At 48.6% G+C, this 22,268-nt stretch overlaps 1 protein-coding gene across 1 annotated transcript in view; it reads right to left on the bottom strand.

The window, feature by feature from the left end:
• KCNB1 (potassium voltage-gated channel subfamily B member 1) overlaps positions 1-296 on the bottom strand; it is a 130,658-nt gene extending 130,362 nt beyond the window's left edge. The window contains exon 1 of the mRNA XM_050907229.1: positions 227-296. The gene's annotated coding sequence lies outside the window, so the exon portion shown is untranslated. The remainder of the gene's footprint in view (positions 1-226) is intronic.
• Between the last annotated feature and the right edge of the window lie 21,972 nt (positions 297-22,268).

Raw genomic sequence — 22,268 nt, forward strand, 5'->3', positions numbered from 1 at the left:
GCCCTGCTTGCTGAGCCAGGAGCAGCTGAGCTCAGTGAGGCTGCACATCACTCTGTGTGCGAGGAGTGAACTGGGCCCTCCTCCTCACCCTGGCAGCCCCTCGTCAAAGGAAAGAGCCTGTTCTAAGGGTGGTTGTGTATATTTGCAGTTACAGATAGAAAGAATAGTAGTGGATCTCTGCTGCTGATTAGGACTATAAATACAATAGAAAGGAGCATTTGCTAACCTGAAAACACAGCAGAAATGGTGAAAAGGGTGACTTCCCAGGCAACAGCACAGCATTCAAAGTATCCCTCTGCCACCCTGTCCTTCTTGCCTTCCTCCTTCGTTCCCAACAGGGGAAATGGACCTCACCAGGGGCCTGGAGCTCCATTAGCACCATTTAATGGATACATTAGCATTACTTAATGCAGTTCACCTGCTTAGGCTGGTGTACCAGAGGTACACAGCAACACTCGTTAGCCCTTTCTCCTCTTGCATTGATTGACCATGGCTCTTGGACTCTAGTGACAATTTCTACTACAAGGTTTCTAAAATAGAAGCCCAGTGTCTGATTTAACGTGATTAACTAGGGAAAAAGACTCTCAGTGCTGCTTTTCCCCACTTTCTATGCTTCCCTCCCTAGCCCCCACCTGGCTCCCATTGCCCAGTGTACAGAATGTCAATGTTATGCTATTGTATTTGGTGTTTGAATGTCCACATCTTCCTTAGAGATAGCTTTCTGAAACCCCAAACAGTGTTTGTTTTTCTCCAGTACCTCCCGCAACTGTATATTATCTGTATATTTCAGAATTTCTTGCAAGGAGAAGTGGGTCGCTACCCTCCTTTTGCAGATGAGGAAATTAAGATATAGACAAACAAGATCACCCAGAGGGGAGATGGAGGGAAGAATTGGGAATAAAACCTGTTGACCAGCTTAATCCCAGCCCAGTGCCCCTCCACTGAAGTAGCTCCCCCTACCCCATGAAAAGCTACAAACAGTATCCAGAGCATTTCAGTTCTCCTCTTACTTTCTCATCATTTCACCTCCAAACCCTACTTTACTCCTCTTACAACAGAGATTAAAACCTCTGATTAGGGCTAGGAAGCTAAATCTGTTAATGATTACAAAGTGCTTTGAAACTACCAGCTGGCAGGTGCTGTAGGAGAACAAGTTATTTGTTTGTTAGCACTGGCAAGCAGGGCACATTATCTCCCCTTGTGACAAATGCAGGCCACTCTTCTGCGGGAAGAGGATGCTGGGAGGCAAAATGACAAGTAGCCTAATGCAGGGAGATGCATCAGATTCAATGCAGTTAAATCACTGGGAGAGAGGCAACTCGGGTTTATTAGCAGGGCATTTGTATCTTCCTGCATCACTCTTGCTACCCTGCCAATGTCATTCACGTGTTCTGCCAAGAGGCCGGAGAACCAGCCGTGGAGGGGGGCACGTGAAGGGGCAGCATGGAAGCACAGACTCCTCCACTGCTGTGTGCTCACCCTTCCACACACGCCTTCTTGCCAGCGCTGAAAAATCATACTGGAGTCTCAGGTAGAAGCTGCGAGAGGGAGCCCTGCCCAGGGCAGACCCTCCAGCTGGCTGTGCCTGGGGCGATGCAGGAGTCTGGGGAGAGGCGAAGATGTTTCCGCCCCCAGGACGTCTGTTCCCTGCAGCATTTCTTGTCCCACGATGGAGAGTTTGTCAGCAAGGGGCAGTGCAGGCCTGAGGATGCAGAAATGTGCAGCCTGCACGCTCTTCTCCAAGGTTATCTAACCCAATCTCTGTTTGGATATTCCTTTCAATTGATATTTTTGTACCCTGAGCTTCTGCAAACTTAATTTATGGTTTGTTATTTCCACAGCGTATGGAACCAGCCAAATGCTTGAATGCAGTCCGTGGCAAACCCTATTCCTTTCCAGGTATTACAGCAGTTATTGACAAGGAAACACCTTAAACCTCAAGTACTTTAGAGGAAATGTGCAGAGTACGGCAAATATATGTTCTCCTGGGCTCACAGTCAGTCGTATATACGTATCTGGATCTCACCTGCCAGGCAGAAAAGGTCTGTAAGACAGTGTTTGTTGAGTTACAACATGACAGGGAAATAGGCTGAGCCTAAATGTGGAAATAGCCCTCTGCTGATCTGCAGTGACTCCTCTGCCTGCATAAGGAAAAGTATCACATCTTCACAAACACCCACGCCTATACAGCAGTCTGGCATCTTCCTGTCCATCCTGCCAAGCAAGAGGGGAGGCTGATTTACATCATTTTACTGGTCACACAAAAACAAAGGGCTGTGAGAAAAGGAAGGCTCCTCGCCTGTAAACAAGCGCTCAGCCCTGTCACAGCAATGGTATTTGGAACAATGGGTTTCCAGCAGAGATGGGCGCAGCAGCTTTGGTGGCCCATGAGTTTTGGCTGGTTCCTGGTGCTGAGGGGATGCTGGGTTTCATATTCTAAAACGAGCTATAAGATGCAACAATAACGCGTATTGTTCTTGCAGCCCAAGGGCCTTGTACTTGTCTTTGTGAGTGGGAAAGACAGTCATACACAATAAGCTGTCTCCGTTACACGGTGTTTCTTATTATGTCCCTTTAAGGATTCCCTTAGTTTCCAGGGATTTTCTTTCCAGCCTAGAAACACTTTAGGTACAATAGAGATTTTCTTTCATAGTCTGAAATCCTTTCCCTTAAATGGGAAAAAAAATTATCAGGTTTCTTGGCAGAGGTCTGTAACAAGTATTGAAAAGTGCAAAAAGAACTGAGATACATAGTGTGAAGTGGCTTGTGCTACTGAGAGTCCAGGAGCGTGGAAATACTGGAATACCAGGGAAAAATACTGGAAGCAGACAGCAAAACACAGTTCAAAAATGAACCTTAAAGAGACAAGGCTCTCCTTGAAAAACCCAGGCAGAGCTTGGATGGCAACGTCAGCAGCAGCTGGGCTCCATCATCACATTCTCCCTTGCTGAAAGCCCTGTTCGGAGGAGTTCAGCTGTAGCTGCCAACCTACGCTGCCATAGGGGAGCGGGCTCTGCGTGCAAGGGGGAAGCCTTGGTAGCCATGGCTTTCCTGGCCCCTGGCCTGTCCCCCCAGCATGCTCCACCATTCACTCTTGCCCTCTACCAGCTCCTCCTCTCACCATGATAAAAGAAAGCCTTTCCCAAACTGTTTATGTATATTTATAAGTCCATAACAGCTCCTTGGTCCTGAAAGAAGGGTCTGACCTCTGCCATGCTCTCTGGCTCCTCAGAGAAGCACCAAAGGATCTGGGAGAGCTGAGCTGCTGGACTGGATATCTGCAAAAGCGGGAGATGGAGGGAGGAAGAGCAGAGAGGTCTCAGCAGGGACCAGGGACCAGAGAGCAAAGGCCCCTTGGCAGAGGGCAAAGTCTCTGAAGACTTTCTTAGCTATGGAAGAGAAAAGACAGGTGAGGGCAGCCCTCTCTCATGTTTGGGAGGAAAGCAGCCGCATGGGGACCCTGTCCTGTAAAGAGTTGAAGTTTTCAGCTTACCTAAACTTTTCAGGTGCATTTTGAAGTCCCAGGAGTGCCCAAAGTCCCCCCCGTTGCAGGCAGGCTTCCCTCCCTCCTGCTGCCTCGCGGACAAGGAGGGGCAGACCAGAGCTGCATCACCGCTTGCCTGGCATCGCTCTGCAAACGGCTCTTGGTGCTTAGTCAGCCTTGGGCTCCTTTGGCCTTCGGGAAGAGGGCAGGAAACACGCCAGTACAAATTGGTTATCAGAGAAGCTTCTGGTTCAGGTTCCCACAAAGCGCATTCAGACCCATCCCCCTTGGCTCCAGCTTTCTGCCTTTCCCAGGCTGTGCATTTCCTCCCGTGCATCTATTAAGTCTCCTCTCTGCGTTCACTGACCACAAGCACACGCTCTGCAGCTCCTCTCCCCCAGGATGGCTCCATCAGACCCACCTTTCCTCTTATCCTGATGAGGATGAGTCTGGGGGACTGACTGAAAGCTGTGGAAGCACCAGCCTATTCCCTAAGGTGGCCAGGAGTGTAAAACATCACCTTCTGGCTGCATCTGTCTTGTTCGCATTGAGTTTGAGACCAAATACAATTACTTGAGGGAGGAAAAATACACAAACTTTTCTGGTGGTTGAGGAATAAAAAGCCCCCAATGGGCCAATTTGTCCCTGTCACCCACGTGCTAGGGAATTTGCAAAATGACCTGAGAAATTAATTTTCTCCTATCTATCAATACCATAGGTCAAATCCTTGGGGCCTCAGGTCCCCATCCTGCCCAGGAGGGACTGGTGGCATCATGACTCTGCCAGCCCCTGTACCCAGCAGACAGGCCGGGGGGACGTTTTATCCTCCCAGCTTGTGCTGTTCAGGCAGGGCTGGCACCAGGGGAAAAACAGCCACCTCTAATATGTTATCTAACATTTAACTTCAAGCATTGAGCTCTGTAAAGCAATTTGACTTGCTATGTTATTCAGCAACTGTGGATTTATTAGCCCCTGAAGGGCTGGAAGGTTGCATTAGTCACCTCGCCGTCAGTCAGGAGGGAGGACAGCAGGGCTAGAGGGGTCGGCCAGTCTTTGCAGCGGTGGAGATGTGACCCTTCTCTCACAGGGATGACCAAGTGCCCATCCATCTGGGCTGCTTTCCACCCAGCTGCTGAAGACTGCAAATGGCCCTGCAGCCCTTCACACCCTTCGGGGTCCGTGGCACACCAGCCCCATGCTGACCGCAGGCAGACTGGGCAGTCTTTTGGGAGAGCCAGGGTCCAGAACCTAGACGCAGTATCATTCCTAGGAATTCATGGGCAGGAGGCCCTGCCTGCCCTCCCTAAGCTCCCCCCAGGGCTGGGATCCCTCTGGCAGCTGGGGGAGGCAGCTAGGCTGCCTCCCCCAGCTGCCAGAGGGATCCCAGCCCTGGGGGGAGCTTGCATGTGGGAAAAACCCCTCGCACAGCCAGGCGAGGGGCTGCAGATGTGCGGGGCAGCTGCTGATGCAGACAGCAAGATTAAGCCCCAGCTCTGAGGAGAAGACAGAAGTAGGGATGTAACGGGAACTAGATAAATACCGTTGACCCTCCCATGTTTGCCACCAGCCTTGCACGTTACACACAAGTCTCTCTGATTCAGAGGCGGTGGGTGCTGTTTCTCTCCCTGGATTGGAGGAAGCCTGACTGCTTTAACCAGCATTTGGAGAACCAGCCTGCTCGAAGCGTGTCGCAACAGGCGGTGGGGAGCCCTCGCCTGCTACGGAGGGCAGGAGTGCTGAGAAAGAGCAGCGGGGGGAAGGATGAGTCCACCTTCCCCTAACAGAGAATAAGCCGGCTTGACTGTTTCAGGAAAGGCTTTTGGCAACAAGACTCCAAGCAGTATAGCTAGCAGTTGGGTCTCCTAAAGAGCTCCCCCATTCCAGTCCCTAGAAGCATCTTCCCCGCGTGGTTGAAGCAAACACAAGTGATGTTGCAAAGGAGCCGGGGCTCTGGCAGGCGCTCCAGGATGCGGCTGCTCACAGCGTCCTCGCAGCAGAGGAGGAGAAGTCAGGTCCTCTCCTTAAACAGCTTCCACCTGAGCTTGGAGACACACAGTTCCTTGAGGTGGGGAGGTGGCAACAAGGTAGCTGTGACCCGAACATGTTCCTGCTAGGATTCACTCCTGCTCCACAGCCACCCGATTTCCATCCCTGGCCCAGCTCCTCTTTAACAAACACAGACTGAGAGCTCAGCCTTAGAGGCAAAGCAAACACCTAACTCAGCAAACAGATAAAATCTACTTCGGGGTCTAATGCTGGAAAAATGCCATCGTTTGAATGTCCTGAAGCGTGGCGAGTTTTCTCAGGATAATGAGTGTAAGAATTGCTCTACTCTTGCATATGTGGATCCTGAAAGGACTCTGCAGTCAGAGAGCAATTTCAGATGGTTCCTGGGAGGAAAGTACCATAATATCCCCTTTCAGACTGAGGGAAATTGAGACTGAGAAGGATTAAAGCAACCTGCCAAAAGCTGCATGGGGTGGGGGATGAATGAGCAGCTAAATGTACTTTAAATCTTAAGAGATATCCTTTAGTGATTCCTACCAAGATTGTTTGCCTTGTCCCTGTTATTGCAGCTAACGGGGAGCACGTTTGTCAGAGGCTCCTGCCATTAGTGGCAGAAGCTTTTATGAGAGTTGCACGCCTCGGTGAGAATAAGGCTGATGGGGGCACCCAACAGTTTAAGGTTTTTGTTGCTCATCTTTTATGAGGAACTGGCAGAAAATAGGCAGGATTTGAAAAACTTGCATGAACCCAGCCCTTCTTGGCCATTCCCTGATCTCCATTGCCCTGAGCCTTGAGTAAACACACTCTTACTTCTCCCCTCCTTTGTGCCATTCAACAACAGTAAAAGCTGGAGCTGCTTTGGGGTCAGGAAGCCTCATGCCAATGGCTGCAAAGTGACATGCGGGGGGGTCGAATCTAATTTCAAGCAACTGCTTAATGTTATTTCTAGTACTAAGGGGGCCTAGCTCCCCTGGGGGCAGGTTCTGGAGAAAAGGCTGGGCATCTTGTGCCACCGATGGGGCTGGCTTCTTGGAGGGGGGAGGCTTTGATTTCAGTGACATCCAGTCACAGCTGCAGGAATAGCATAAATTGTCTCTGGGAAGGGTCATTTCCAGCCTTTCTTGGGTTATTTTTCATCTGTAACTTGTCTTTAATAAAATACATTTTAATTTGCTGGATTATGAAGATCATTTTAAAGCAGCTTATCTAACACTCTGTTCTCCTTCCTTGTTTTTCCCCAAAGTGTTTGTGGGTGATGCAGAAGGCTGCAATAAGCCATTCTTGAAGGCTGTCTCGGATTAAACTTCTTCACATGGGACAGCTCTACTCCCCATGAATTTTAATGAGCTCTTCTAAATGTGCCCTTTTTGCTGTACGCATGAGTTCTGCAGGGCAATAATACCCAGCACCAGCTAACTAAAAAGAACAAATTGGATGTAATCGTACAAACTGAAAACACTGCAATAACCTACCAGAAATGCAGCTCTGCTTCCTTGATCTCGGCAGGAGCGGAGGATGCGGACAGCGGAGTGGCTATTGCCACAGTGCCCAGCTCGGAGGGTGCTGCAGGTCTGAATTTTGACACCAGCCTATTGCACAGTGCCCATGGGGAGTGCAGACCAGTAGAGCAGGATTGGGAAGAGCCAGCAATGGAACAAGGAGTTATCTGGAGCTGACTAGGAGGAGAACCGGAGGATGGAGCCATCTTAAGATCACATTTTTTGGAAGTTTGGATGGCTGCTCTCTAATGGTGCCAGCGACATTTCTCCTTCCCCTTGGGATTTGCAGCCTGAGACCCTCCCCTAAAGGCAGTTTCATGTGCTGCATCTTTCAGTGCATTGGTCACTTTGTTTTTCAAAGGTGCAGCTGGAAAAGGTGGGAGCAAAGCAGATTTTTAATTTTTCAGAAATACCCCAGCAATTAGCACTTGTCCAGAGAGCAGAGACCCCTGCTCAAGTCCTTCAGCTCAAAGACGCTCAAATCCACACCCTTCCCCCAGCTGCTTTAGATTTAGGCACCAAAGTTCCCAACAGCCTTGCAGCAAAACCTTTACCCCAACATCTGACCCAACCATCCCTGCCCCGTTGAGACTCATTTTCCAGTGTGACTAAACATCTAAAAAGGTCAACAGCTTAGAAGTCTCTGTCATCTCTGAACTCCTAGCAGTGGAGTGCTCTAAAAAGCATTTTGCTGTCCGAACTGCTCATGATAACACAGAATTAAGAGTTCTGGTGAATGCTTTATTTTCCGCAAAAAGCGGTTGCAATGTAGCTTTTCTGTAAAGCACATTAGGCTTCTGTGCAAAGGGCAGAGGATCTGGCAGGGAGGCATTTGAAATCCCTGCCTGTGCTCCTGCCAGCTCTGGAGGGGGATTTAGCAGAACTCAGATCCACTGTGGAAGACAGAAATTATTGTCACCTGGTTTTAAGCAGACAAAGAGACACAGTCTGGCTAAACTCCTGCAGCTTTTCAGGTGGTGAGTGCACCCACCCGCCTGCTCTTCCAATCTCTGCTGGCTGGGAAGGGCAAAGGTCTGAAGGGAAGGGGAGAAGAGGCCCCAGGTTAAAAAGCTGGGCTTAGGTGCAGTGGTTTAAGTGCAGTGATGAGACATGAGGACTTGACATGGTCACAGCCTTCACTAACTGGGGACAAACTCCTGTCCCCTTGCCCTCCCTGTCTTTCAGACTGCAAGCTTCTGACTCTCCCCCCCATTCACACAGTCCCTGGCACAGCAAGGTTTCCCTCCGTGCTCCTAGCATTTATGTTCTGCCATTCCAGTAACCGAAGTAATAACAATAGCAAAGATTCCTCAGGATTATCATAACAGAGATTTTTATTCCAAGAGAGTTGTCAGCTACCTCCCTTTGTCTTTTTCCATATATTAAATATTAACAACCCAACCAACATAATGCAAAATTTAAAAGGCCCTCAGTTCAGGTAGTTACGCCCCAGTAAACCAGGAAATCCCAGCAAACTCCCAAACTTCTCACCCACCGTCATGTTTGAAGAGCAAGCAGCCATTGCAATATTTCACAATTGTTCTCCAAAATCCTTTGGTGGCCTTTCAAGTTCAAGCTTAGCCCGCATTTTCAGCCTACCTCCTCGCTCCTGCTGGGATGCAGAACAAGGCAGAGCACGCAGCCGTAGCCCCGGGCAGCCACTGGCCCTTGGGGGCTGTGTAAGGCTACTGAGGGGTGACCCACTCATACCTCCGCTTTGGGGATCACCACCGCTGGAAGCACTGACATCCTCTGCTGAACCCTGCTTTCAAAGGAAAGGAGGAAGGGAGATGGATGGCAGTAGTTCAGAGGCTGATGTAGGCTGAGTGAATCCCAGGGGCTGGGGGCTGCAGGGAACATGCTGCCTCTGAGAGCAAATGCCCAGGGTCCCAGCAGCTGCTTTTCCAGTTAAAGCAGCTAATAGCCCCCAGGAACACTGCAGACAAGGGAATTCAATAAAGATGCATTGTAAGAAGCACAACTTTTGAGCTTGCATAGTTCCTTCTGGGTAATAAATTTTATTTTCCGTACAGTAATAAACATGTACATACAAGTGTAAATACATACATGAAGTATTTTATTCTGTAATAAAAACTAGATTTGCTTGAAGCTTCCATAACAATAACTTGAGGGTAGCTCGGCTGTTCTGCTTCCCCAGCACTGGGTGCTAGCAGCTCTTCTCCACCTCTTCTCTATGGCTGCTGAGAGGACATTGGCCACTAATGGGTCCCTGTAGAATGACCCATCAGCAGGTCCTTTAAGTTAAGGAGTGTGTCCTACTGCAGCCATGCAAAGACCTGAAGTAATGTTGCACAGGTACAACTCACCCTGGCAGTCCCAGACCGCTGAGCATGTGACATTAGAAACACTGTCCCTCAATGTCTCTTTCTTGCCTACCGAAGAACCTGGCTTCATCTTGTACCGATGTGTGTGCAGAGAGGATGTACAGCAGTCGTCTTGCTGTAAAGTCAGAATCAACAATGTGAACAACAGGTCTCAAAGTATCTATTCTTAAAGCATCCATCTTCATGGATTTTAATTTAGTAAACCAAGAAAGACCAATTCAGTTTTGCAAGAAATTGACTAAAACAAGGGTTTCCCTGTGGAAAAAGATTAATTAGGATAGGAACAAGCATAAACAAGCAGCAATGTCCGGGGAACCATCCCAGGAACTTCAGTGGTTTGCTTTACAAGTCTTTGCAGTGCAATCTGAGACCAAATCTCCCAACCATTTGCTTGATCAGGAGAAATGTGATGCTCCAGCCCTAATATGGACTAAAGCGCATTTTAGGGGGGGTGACTTTGTCGATACAAGCAAATCCTTTGGCCTGCTCACAGTTTCCAGGTTTAAATGCAGTCTTTCCAGACCCTGAAGGAGTACCCCCAAAAGAGAGCAGGAGGCTCTCTCGGCACTGAGGAGCTGGAAGCTGCAGCCTGGGAGGAGATGTGCTTTCCAGCCAGTGCCTTGCAGGACGCCACGTATAAACGTCAGTAATTACAGGCAAAGCAAGCCCTAGTCCTTACAGTGCCTTTGTGCTAGGTACCACCAGGCTTACCAAAGGCACTGGAAAGTCCTGCTTGGATCTCAGAGAGAAACAGGTCTCCTCAGGTTTGGAATAAATGGTCGTAAAATCAGGTGCCTCCTTGTCCTCCTCCTCTTCCCTGCTTCAAACATAACTGGTCTGCCAGAGGAAAGCTGCACGGGGCAGCAGCTCCCCGGTGCTGTGAGAAGGCACCGCAGCAGCTCTGAGCCAGGCAGGTTGTGGACAGCAGCTACAGCCCTCAGGGAATGCCCATACAAACACAGCAGAAACTTTTAAACACCTATCTGAGCATCTCCTGCCCAGCCGTGCTGAGTGCAGGTCTTCTGGGCCACCCTTGCTTGGGTTGGGAGCCTAAACTCCAGCAGGACTTTTTTCCAGCAGCTAAATATTGCACTAATGCGCTTTACACGTACAGTCGTGATGCTGAGTCACTCCAGAGCATCTTCCCTCCAGTTCTCACTCGTTATGTTGCCGTCAAGGAACATCAACCCTCTGCCCGGACCCTAGGGCTCACTCTGTAGAAATAAAAGCACAGCGTTGTGTGTACTTGAGCTCATGAGTCCATTAGCTATATTTAGTTCCCATCTACCAAAGGATTTGCAAGAAAATGGATGAATGTGCAAACTTAGCTGCAAGTTACATCCTATAGATTCTGACAGTTATGTTTTCCCTTGAAATATGCCTCCAGGATGCAGCTCTCTGAGTGTATCTAGTGTTTAGTTACTCAAAATGACTGTACAGAATGCTGGAGCCCCCCAAGCACCCTCAGACAGTCAGCATCAAAGCTGCAGTCTCACAGCTATGAAGCTGATGTACAGCAATGATATTTTTTGAGTGCAATTTTTTCTACCAGTTCTTCATCTCAATGGACTAGTCAATACATTAGTTGGGTTAAAAAGCAGCACAGTAACAATTCTTGACAAACATACAGAGAAGTGGAAGAAGATGACCAGCTGATGGAAGGCAAGCCCTTGCTGTTTTACTCAATTTTCAATTTATATTGAACCCTGACGTCCTTTTCTGGCTGTGATATCCCCAAGCAGTATCTTTCCTTGTTAAACCCTGGGATTTGTGACCTGATGTCTTTCAGCTCCAATTCAGAAGAGGTCAACAGGAGGAAAATACATCTAAAATGATAAAACAGTTAATTCAGAAGAGCTGCCTTCTATTGCTGCATTTGGAAGATACCTGCTTGACCCACCACAAGTATTCAGTTACTTGTAACTTTGCCAAAATTAAAACTGCTCAGGTTGGAATTTTCCACGCCATTTGTTTGTCTCTAGTAGGAATCAAAGGCCAGGAAAATTAGCTATTTTCAATGACCAGATCAGGGGAAAATTACACAACATTAACAGGGATGAGATGGTTATTGGAGAAGAAAAAAAATAAGGAATTCATCTGACTTTTGCAGGTTGCACCTCTCTGTAGATTAACAAGGGAGAGGAATTAGGATTTTATGGGAAAACCTTAATTTTAGCATTTCTTATCCATCAGCTGCTTGATTTTGCAATCCAAGTATCCTTCTAACAAACTAAGAGAACGAAATTACACTAACTAAACTAAGAGAATGAAACCAACACTACAGTCGAGTCAGGATCCTGGGAGCTCTCCCACTATATTGCACCAGTAAATAATTCCTGCAGTTTGGGACTCTTCCTGATCTATGGTATAAAACCCAATATTTAATTAAAAAGATAAGTATGAATTTCTAAAAGCATCTATACAGCTTGCTGAGGAACAAACATAAATTTAACAGATGGTTTCACTGTGTAATCATACCCCGGAGATACCAAAGGCATCTGGTGAATTTTCTATGTCATGATCTTTCTCCCAAGCTAAGGGACTTCAGCTGGATTCGTCAGCATCACCATCACTAGGAGCACGCTGGGGAGGAGAGCTGCGCTCTGCAGACTCGCCGCACGCTTACTGCTTCATGCTACTGACTGCATGCGGCTGTCCAACACGCTTGCTCGCTCCTGCTCCCCATGGCACACTGCAGTACTGAGCCTCCCTTCTAGAAATCTTTCTCGGTGTTGTCTGCATTGAGGAATCTGCTGTATTTAAGTTCTTGAAAGATAATAATGCCACATCCCAGCTATTTGATCTGTCCCTGGTGCAGCCAGCTTGTGCTTGACACACAGTACATGTCCATTGATCCTCTGCAGCCTCCTGATGCTCATGGGAATGGGACAGTAGCAGTAGGTCACAAGAAGGAAGATTCCGGAGGGGACAGTTCTTTGGACAGCATTTGCGAAGGGGAAAAAAAAAAAAAAAAAGAAAAAAAAAAAAGGTAGCTCACAAAAACAGGGCAGCTCCTTCAGTGAAGCTTTCCTCTGGAAAATGACAACAAGCCCCTGCACAGAGTAAGCTTGATGTGACGCTCTGGCGTGGTTTGTCCCCATCCCTGCCCAGCTCTACCTCTCGCCCAGTCCCAAAGCGGTGATGGTCCCCTCCCAACCCACCACGGCCAAAGCTGCAGCAGGGAAGCAGCTGCTTCAGCAGTTAAATGTTTTCCACTCTTGCTAGGGGATTTTCTCTTTCAATCCAACCTGTCCAAGGTTTTTCACTGAGCCAAACCAGTATTTGGAGCCTGCACACCGAAGCTCTAAATGGAGCAGGACCATCAAACCTGTTATTAGCGGGTCTCTTGACCTCACACACTGCACTTACCGGGGTTTACATTGCCGTAGAGTTGGCCCCATTTCTGACCTTTCGGACTCTAACAGGTTGCAGCAAGAAGGAAGCAAAGCTCGTTTGCTCCTCTGTTACAGAAGAAAGGACAGAGGGGGGCTATGGGGTAAAACCTGTTCTATATTTAAGGCCTGCATCGGGTTGTTATGGCAACAGGAATTCCAGCCACCACTGCGGGCTCCTCCGAACGCCTCCCCGCCATCCTCTGCAGAGCCCAACTTTGCATCACTCAGCAGCCTCCTGCCTAACACTTGGGCTGAAGAGGAGGAAAAAAAATATGTGCAACTCATCTTTTCGCAGAAAGCTTTTTCCTCCAGAAGTGAAAAGCAAATGAGAACAGCTTAAATAAATATGCCTACGGATACAAGCACTGAAAGCCAAGTCTAGCAGCAGAAAGGCTCAGAACCTCTCAGCTCGTGGAGCCCACAGGGGCTGGGAGCTACCAGCACGACGAAACCCACCTGGTGTATCCCCAGGGGGGAAAACCTCATGGCTCCTGATGTGGACAAGGTGCTCACGGGGTGCATCCCGGTGGGATGGGAATGAACCTCTCCTTCCACACCTACCGCTGGTCCTCACTAGGGCAGACCTGAGGCTCACACATACGCTAGCAGCAGTCTGTCCCTCGCAGTGCCACTTTCCCAAGTTCAGTTTCTTTTGTCTGACTGGTGAATGTCTGTATTTCATCTATGCATCCATCTACGTACTTATATGGTCCTCATCTCCATCGTGCCCAAATCTCAAGGGCCACCAGGACATTGTTTGCTTTTTTTTGCAGCTATCATGCTGGAATTCATAAACAGAAAAGCTGTATGTGAGACACATGAAGTAAACCTTCCCTTCCCTGTTACTAAAGCCTCAGCTGGAGTCCTGCATCCAAGTTTGGGCATGGTTCATCAAGAAAGACAGGCCCCAACTGGCGAGAGCCCAGAGGACAGCAATAGGAGTGACCAAAGTTGTAGAAAACAGCCTCTAAGGAGAGATGGAGGGAAATGTGTCAATTAATTCATGAAAACGGAAGGCAGAGCAGAGATGGGGCAACAGTTTTCCTTTCATAAAAGGTTCCTGTAGAAGAGGGCAATGACTTTCTTTCCATAGCTGCTGGGAATCAGACAAAAAATAGTAGGATGGGAGAATTAGGATGGCTGTTGGGAAAACCTTTCAAAGCAGAAGTACAGTAAAGCCCTGGGGTAGATTGCCCAAGGAGACTGGAGGGTGGAGACTTCATTAAGACTTTCAAGAAAAAGGTGCTTAAGCATCTGTCAGGGATGGTCTAGACATATTGATCTTGGCTTGGTACAGGAGGATGGATTAGCATATGTCTTCAGGTCCCTTCCTGCCATATATAGCTGTGATTTTTCTACGAGAACCTCACGTGTGCATTACAGTTACACACTGATCTTACACACGTCTCAGCAGCCATTTACAGCAATCGGAGTGTTCTTGATTGCGGTGACCGGAATCCAGTCTGGTATTTCAGAAGGCAGCTAAGGTTTTCAGTGTCACCCCTGGAATGACCTCACTTTGCACACTCAGCAATTTTCAGCTTTCCTTTTCACGGCCACACCAGCCTGGAAGCACAGTGTCCCCATCAGCAGCATTTACAGGTCTCTCGCTCCATTTCCTCCCAGCTGACGTCCTTTTACCTTAAACTATCAAAACCTGTTATTAATCTATCAAACACAACCCAGCACTTAGAAACAGCTGTAATGCAATAACATCTTTCCTGTGGCCCATCAATTCCTGTTTTTCTAAGCTGCTTCTGCTAAACAGTCTCGCCTGTTCCGGAATTAACAGCAGCTCATTGCATCTTACCAAGAGTCAAAACTCCTTTGCTTACTAAGAGACTGTGGAAAAGAAGTCAGGAGATTGCACGCAGCATCCCCGTGCACCTGAACAGTGTGCAACTACTAATGGGACATGGTACCACATTAACACCGACACAGCGATCCCAACGGGAAGGCTGCCGAGCAACAGGGCAGCTTGAATCCCAACTGGTTTGAATTGCAAATATAAAAAACTCAACAATTGATAGCTGAAACAGAGATAAAAGGGGGGGGGGGGGGGATCAAAACTGAAAGGAAATATTTTTAAGATATCACAAGTAGTGACTGACCTTATCTGAAATAACTTTGGTAACTTTGCAGTCTAATTCCAAATAGGAACGAAAAATAAATTCAATCAAAGCCCCAAAGTTTGCTCCTACCCAGCTCTATCAAAAACGTTCTGCTTTGTATCAAAATCGGATCAAAACTGCCCTCAATACGCAGCCAGGGCTTCTAGGTCTGTAACCGAGCTGAGGGAGACCACAGCTCAGCAGGCACAGCGCTGCCGCTCCTCCGGGCAAGCCTCCGGCAAAAAACGCTCATTAAATCTGTGCAGTGATGCTACGAAACCAGGGCCGAGCGGTCCTGGCAGGACCGCGTGCTCACACTGTGCAGCAAGCGCAGGCGGATAGCTGTATACCAATAAGGATAATTTATGGGTTAGATAAGCCAGGAAAGAGACAAGCTGCATCCGAGAGAGACCTCCACAGCTGCTGCAGGGAAAACGGAGCCGATGCTCCCACAGTTGTCTTTTAACTCTAACTTCTTCCCCTGAAAACTGCTGTACAAACCTCTTTACCTTGCACCCCACATCAGCTCTGTGCGCCGCAACACGACCATGCACACTGTGCAACGGCTGCGAACCACGGACACAGGGCAGTACCTCTATTCGAGGCACCCAGTCCCCTTGAACACAGTCTCCTAAGTTATCCAAAAGTTTTCTTTTCTAGTAAATTCAATTCTAGGAAAGTAAAGCTCAGAGTTATTGGTAACCAAAATATGCAGAAGAGGTGCACCAGCCCAGAACAGCCGTGCTGTCCTGCATCCCCTGGCTACATCCATATACAGCTTTGCAGCTTGTCCTCTGCTTCTAGCTACTTTTTCTAATTCACCTTGAACTGCTGCCATGGCTGCAGGATACTTCAGGAGAAACAGGAGAAGCCAAAAAACCTCAGGGCCTACTTTACCCTAAAAATAAACACCTGAGAGGAGTCAGAGTTATTAAAACAGTGAGTAGAAGAACTGGAACCAACAGAGCCCCCCTTAAAGCACAGAGCGCAAAACACAAATCAGTGTCAGCACCACCGTGGTGACAAACGCCACCATCCTGGTTCACACACAGTACCAAGTACTGCAGCGGGCTGTGAAACAGCCTCTTTACAGTAAACACACGATTATTGCAACGTAAGACTGGGAGGAAACACAGCCCGTCAGCAGTGCAACGAAGTATCAGATCGGCCAGCGGTGGGTATTTTTGTTCTTGTTAATAAATAAATAAATAAAATTGTGATGATTAAGTGGAAGCAAAATAGCGCTGTTATCAATACAGAGTGCCTATGCAGTACATTAAACCCAAGTAACTTAAAGAGCAGAGCATATCATATAAATAATTCATTCTCTTTTGGTAAGCACAATGCCACTTTAGCTGCCTAAATTTTCAAGGAGGGGGTTGCTTTTTAATTAAAATATAGGCATTTACAAATGCACGTGGGCCTTTAATCATTCATGTTTGAAGCAAGCTGACTTGGTCGTGCATTAGAAAAAATAAAGCAGCTTTCATCTTTCTGTAGATTACGCCCAGCAAACTGCTGGGGCTGTGAATGAGCCGAGGAAGTCTGTGTTGTGATGAGAGCGCAGTTTGGTCCCCTGTGCAGCACAAAGTCATCTGGGAAGATGCATTTGCCGAGGTCAAACCGAAAAAAGAACAAAGTGCTGGAGAGCCAGCGCAATGCAGAATCAATCTGCCTTAGTGCTTGTCTTAAAGCAGGTTCCCCCCAGCAATCAGGGATATTATGAAGGTGGATAACCAGAGTGCAGATTATTTCAAAGGGTTTAATTGCTTTCTTCCTAATGACACTGCAGGCAACAGCCTTCTCCCTCCTTCCCTGGATCTCTGGCTCAATGGGAGCTTCTCAGCTAGTTTGTGGGGTCTAGATGTGGCCTAGGCGAGGGCAGCGCAGTGGGAACCTCAGCCCTGCTCTGAGCAGTAACTTCCACAAAACAGATTCCAGCCCAAAATAAAGCTCTACTGCTAGCCACCCTCAGGAAGTAAATCAAAAGCACCCAACACTCATTATTTTGAAATCCCTGGATTGTTACCCTAAGCTGCTGAGTCTTGAGAGCCCGGCACCGTGAAACCAGCATTTACCTTCACGGTCTGCTGCGAGACACGGGTCCACGCACGGATCCTGGGCTGCTCTGCCCCAACCTGCTTCAACAGCTCACAGTGGCCGAGGATCTCTTCCATGGGTTTTGTATGCACCAAGTGATCTAAGCCTGCCTCAAAGCACATAAATTACAGTTTTTCAATGAAAATTAAGAAAGGAATATTTAGGTTAAAACAGCCCAGTGACCATAACCCGCTCTGCTGGGAATTTGCAGCCCGCAGGAAGGTGAAAGCAAAGGAGGGGTTTGCAGCCAAGATTCTGTGCTGATGATCAGTGGCTGCTCGGGGAGAGGCTGCAGCTGAACCTGGTGGCACCAAGCATCAAGAGAGGACTCATGTTCACCTCTGCCCGGCTGAGCAGATCTATCTGCATGGACCAGAGCTGTGGCTCTGCCCCACAGCTCCCCTCCTGCTCCCAGCTCCTCTGGGCAGCTCCCGGCTGCTTTGCTGCTCTGGCTTGTCACAGACAGAAGTTTCCAGAGATGCTCTTTGATGCTGGCAGCCTCCTTCTCCACTGCATGGAAACAGAGGCAGAAATTCAGGTGCTAACATAAAGTCTCGCTGCAGCAGAAATTCGGCTAGGAATGCAAAGTCTTGCTGCAGCCACTTTGCACCAGATTTGCCCAATTTATGTATCTGCAGCTCGGACACCAAGCCGGGACTGATGTGGCCGTGCATGCCAGGAGCCAGCCCCGGCCCCCAGCCCGGCGCAGCCCCCGGCGGAGCGGTGCCCTTCGGGCCGCGGCACAGCGGGCAGCGGCTCCAGCCCGTCCCAGCAGTGCCATCTATTGCCACACTCGGCTCCTTCGCAGAGGGCCAGCTCCGGGCAGAGAGAGAGAAGAGGGAAAAGGCAAATTCCCACCAGCGGGAATAAGGGAGACTTCCTGGTTCACCCACATGCTGCTCCGCCGTAGAAAAGCTGCTAATGTTTAAAATGTCTGCATGTGTTAGACCACACTAATCCCACAAACAGCCGTATCGGAGAGCCATATTCCCCATCAGAGCTGGGGGTCTGAGGTTCCCTCTTCCTCTGAGCTCGCTGGTGCACATCTCCCACCTGGGAAGGGGCAAAGCCACTTGGGAGTTGTTATCTCCAGCATTCTGCTGGGCCATCTGCCAGCAGCCCCAGCCCAAGGGAGAGAGCAGGAGAGCAGCTGCGTGATCCCCCTGGTCCTGGCACTGACCTGTGGTCAGTATGGACCAGGCATGGCATCAAAACCGGCTTCGCTTTCCCAACTCCTCATAGATGTGTCTGGTCTTCAGCTTGAGAAGGTGGATCACTGCAGTTTTCTCCATCATTGCCAAACAGCGTCAGGTACCCAGCTCTGCTTGAGATGAAGAGTGAAAACACATCAAGGCTTGTGTTGTTTTAAACGCAGGATGTGAAGCCTTGACTCTGTGGACTTCTCCATCTGATACATCAGCATTTTGATATCCAGTGGCTCTCTTGCCTCTCACTTCTACTCGCTTTTGGACTCCTGGTTAAAAAAAAACCACACCAGGTTGGTTAAAAAAACCCCCACAAACATCCCCAAAACTTCCAGTGAACGTCCCTCCTCTCCCCACAGAGAAGCAGTGGTGAGCATCGGTGCTCTCTGCCAACCTGCTCTGCACTGCAACTGGGACTGGGCTGAAAGAGGCTGCTACAGAGGGCACGGTGGCACACGGGCCACCTGGCATGCGCTGGTGCATGGCCATCACAGCAGGATGAACACAGCTCAGACCACTGCCTGCAGCAACTCCATGGGACTTCCATGTTTTGGTTTCAAGGAGGGATGACTTCTGGGTGGGAGAGAGTCAGCTACAGGCTCGGCTCAATGGCCATCGGGGTGGTGGGGACCGTGGCACTGCTGAAAGGTTTGGCTGGCGCAGCACACCTTTTCCAGGCAGAGATCAGCATTTCTGCTGACGAGGCTGCAGGGTGACAAATGCCACGTGGAAACGAGCAGCCCCACGCTGCTTGGGTGACCAGACCTGACCCTCTGCTTTTTTCCCACCACCTCACTAGTGTCCAAAGGAGTGATTTCGCATCCTCCTTGGAGCATGGAGCCACAGGGCTTACCCAGGGGATTTCCAGAGCTGTACAGCACTAAGCCTTTTGGATGAAACCACGCTGGTTTAGCCCAACTAACTCAGTACCCCATGGTGCTCACACTGAGCACTCCAACCCACGGACAGGTGAGCAATCTCTGCTTGATGCCCACTCCCCACAGTGTCCTGCGGCAAAGGGACCTGGATCCGTGCCCCGCACAACTGCTTGCCCCTGGTAAGGCACCTCCATGCCAGAGAAGGATGGAAAAGAAAAAAAATTATTAAAAAAAAAATCAAGCCTCTAACTCAGGCCTTTCAGGTTTGTAACTTGCTCTTATCTACGTTATGCCTATTACAGCCTTGAGGACAATCTCTGCCCCTCGGAGACAGTCCTGCCAGCCCCATACCAGCTTTCTGCCCTTCTCCAGCATCCTGCAGTTTAACTGCATGGCTGAGACACTGATGTGCCCAGATCTACGCAGCAACTACTGCTTCGGTGATTTGGCAGCTAACCTCCAGCCTTTGCTCCAGACCTCTCTCCTCGGGATGGCCCAAGTGTATCGCAGTGCATCACACTGACCTGAGAGAGCTGGCTCAGGACCTCACGCAGAGGCTTGGACAGAAACCAGAGTCACAGTGCCAGAGACAGAACTCAACTCACCCCAGTGCCATCCTGTCTTATCCGATTCATTTTCGGTCTGGTGCAGAGATTCAGCACACAAATACCCAAACTATAACAGAAGCTGCCAATGATTTGATCCCAGTCATCTTTCAATACACTGCAGAAATCCCTCAAAAGTAGCAGAGGCAGTGATGATGAACAGGGACATGCGCAAAGGCTGGACCTCAGCCTAAAGTTGTTGCCCTGAATAAGGGTTTGAGGGTGAGCACACCTTCCCCTTATAAAAATAAAATAATATAAGAGTCCAGCACCACCATCATTCTTCCGGATACATGTTTGGATAAGAAATGGGTTAGATTATTCAGAATGGAAAACCTGACATTGGAAACTGAGCTGCTGCTTAGAGCACGTACAGCCTCCTGCAAACACTTACGGGCCTTTCTTCGGAGTTCTACTCTGTGCTCATAGCAGTGCCATTGCAAAGAAGGGAAAGTTACTGTTTCTGTTACTTATTAATGTCTTTATTTCATAAGTGCACACCATACAGACAATAATCACAAGATCTGACAGCTGGCAAGCAAGGAAGAAAACTTGCACTGGATGAAAGGGGATTTAACTATTTAAATTCAAGCCACTGCAAGTATGAATCTGCTCGAGTGTTGTTGACCCTCTCAGAGCATTTATTTAGACTGTGAACTCTCATTTGGCTCCGATGTGCAACCATAATGCAAGCATTGAGCGTTTTGAAAAAGTATTCTGATATACTTCTATAGCTTTTATCCCAAGAAAAACATGGTTTTCACCTGATTGCTTGAGGTTCCTCCTTTCCATTCATATCCTGTGTTGAAACGATGCACATGGCTATGGCTGTACCAGCCTGAACAGAGGCTGCTGTTTAATCCCTGAGCATATTTCTCAGCAGGTCTTGGACCCTCCATCCCTATGCATTCCCCTCTGGGAGCAGAGCCTCCCACAAGAGGCTGATGCTGAACTCAGCTCACTGCAGCAGAGCTGATGACCCCGTGGTGGGACAGAGCCCTGGCAGCCCCAGCAGAAGGCATGGAAATGGGAGTGAGGGCACAAAGGAGCAACCTGCCTGCAGCCAGTGATCCTGGCACACCAGTATCAGCATCATGATTTTAGCTGTAGGCTGCTTTCACAATCAAGAAGGGCAAAGGATAACACTGGTGTCTTGTTGTTTCCTACCCAACCAAATAAATCTCTCCCTGCTCCATACACACACAGCCCCACGACTGCCTCAGGCAGAGAACTGAGAAAAAACAGGCAAGTATGTTGTCGTCTTCTCTCTGCCCTAGGGAAGGGGAAAGGAAGACACCGTACGTTGCCAGTTAACGAGGCTGTCAGCTCTCGCAGAGTAACTCCTTGAGCAAGGGTGAGGAGATCAACAAGGACCATGGAAACCCCCAGTGTTCCCATATTGTAGCCAAGTTATTTGTGAAGGAAAATATAATGAAGTCCAATACTCATGTGTGAACAGGTTGTCAGTACTAGGAGACATTTTCATAGAGCATGAGCTGCCTTCCTGGGCTCGGTGGCCGAGCCACGCAGTGATGGGGCACAGACAGACGCTCTGGAGTGGAGGTCTGGACCTGGGTGTTTCTGAGCAGCACCTGGGTCTCCGGCCCCTCAGGCTGCAAAACCTCTCAGTGAGTTTAACCACCATGTGTGAGAAGAGAGAAAAGGTTCAGCAACCTTCAGCTCACAAGGCCAAGCCCTTCGCTGACAGGCACTACAGACCCTGAAGGTGTGCCTGCCTGGTGCTGCAATCGCCACAGCCTGTCCCAGTTGCAACTCTCAGCGTTTGCATTGGTAAAGTGTGGGAAGTCACTAGTCTAAGTACAGCATCATGCTTAGGGCTCTGCACTTTTAGATTCTTCTCAAGCAAAATATCCATAACCGCACTTTGCACTGAAGATATTTTAAAGCCAAAAAAACCCCCAAAACAGACAACCAAAAAAAACCCCAAACCAAAACAGACCATCTGAGTTTCAGAAGGGCCTTACCTACCACTCACTGCCAAAGGCTGTTTGAAAACATCAGTCTCCATCCTGCTCCTGAAACACAACCAGCAGCTGGCAGAGGTGGCTGGTGACAAGCAACTTCCCCGCCCTGCTGGAGCAGGGCTTTGGGAATCCACCGAACAAAGAACAATATTCCAGTTTTTAACTTGACTTTAGTCAAACATTTCAGCAGATTGTCTTTTCCCCGACACATCTAGCAATATTTTGTCATCATAAATTGACTCTGGTTTATATTAACTAAAAACCTCTCTCATTCAATAGCTAGTTTGAAAAATGTTGGCAATGAGCATTAATTCACAGTAGATTTATACCCACAGACCATGCTAGAGCGCTGGGGTGAGTCTCCCAAAACATGAACCTAAGTTTACCAAATAAGAACATGAAAAACCCAAAGAACTGATTCACATCATCCAACTTACACAAGATAGATACACAAGGGCAGCAGGAATCCGCCAACATAAACCACTGTCAGACTTTGTGATATTCGTGTATACTTAAGAAAGACATGAACTGCAGTATCTCAAGAGGAGACAGTACTTGAAAGGAGTCCAGGATTGGGTTTAAAAATTCACCACATCCTAAACTGCACCTGGTGGGACCCAGTGCTCCTGGAGCCAGGGCAGGAGATGCTTCCAG

The sequence above is a fragment of the Gymnogyps californianus genome, chromosome 17 (assembly GCF_018139145.2).
Source record: "Gymnogyps californianus isolate 813 chromosome 17, ASM1813914v2, whole genome shotgun sequence".
Lineage (NCBI taxonomy): Eukaryota > Metazoa > Chordata > Aves > Accipitriformes > Cathartidae > Gymnogyps > Gymnogyps californianus.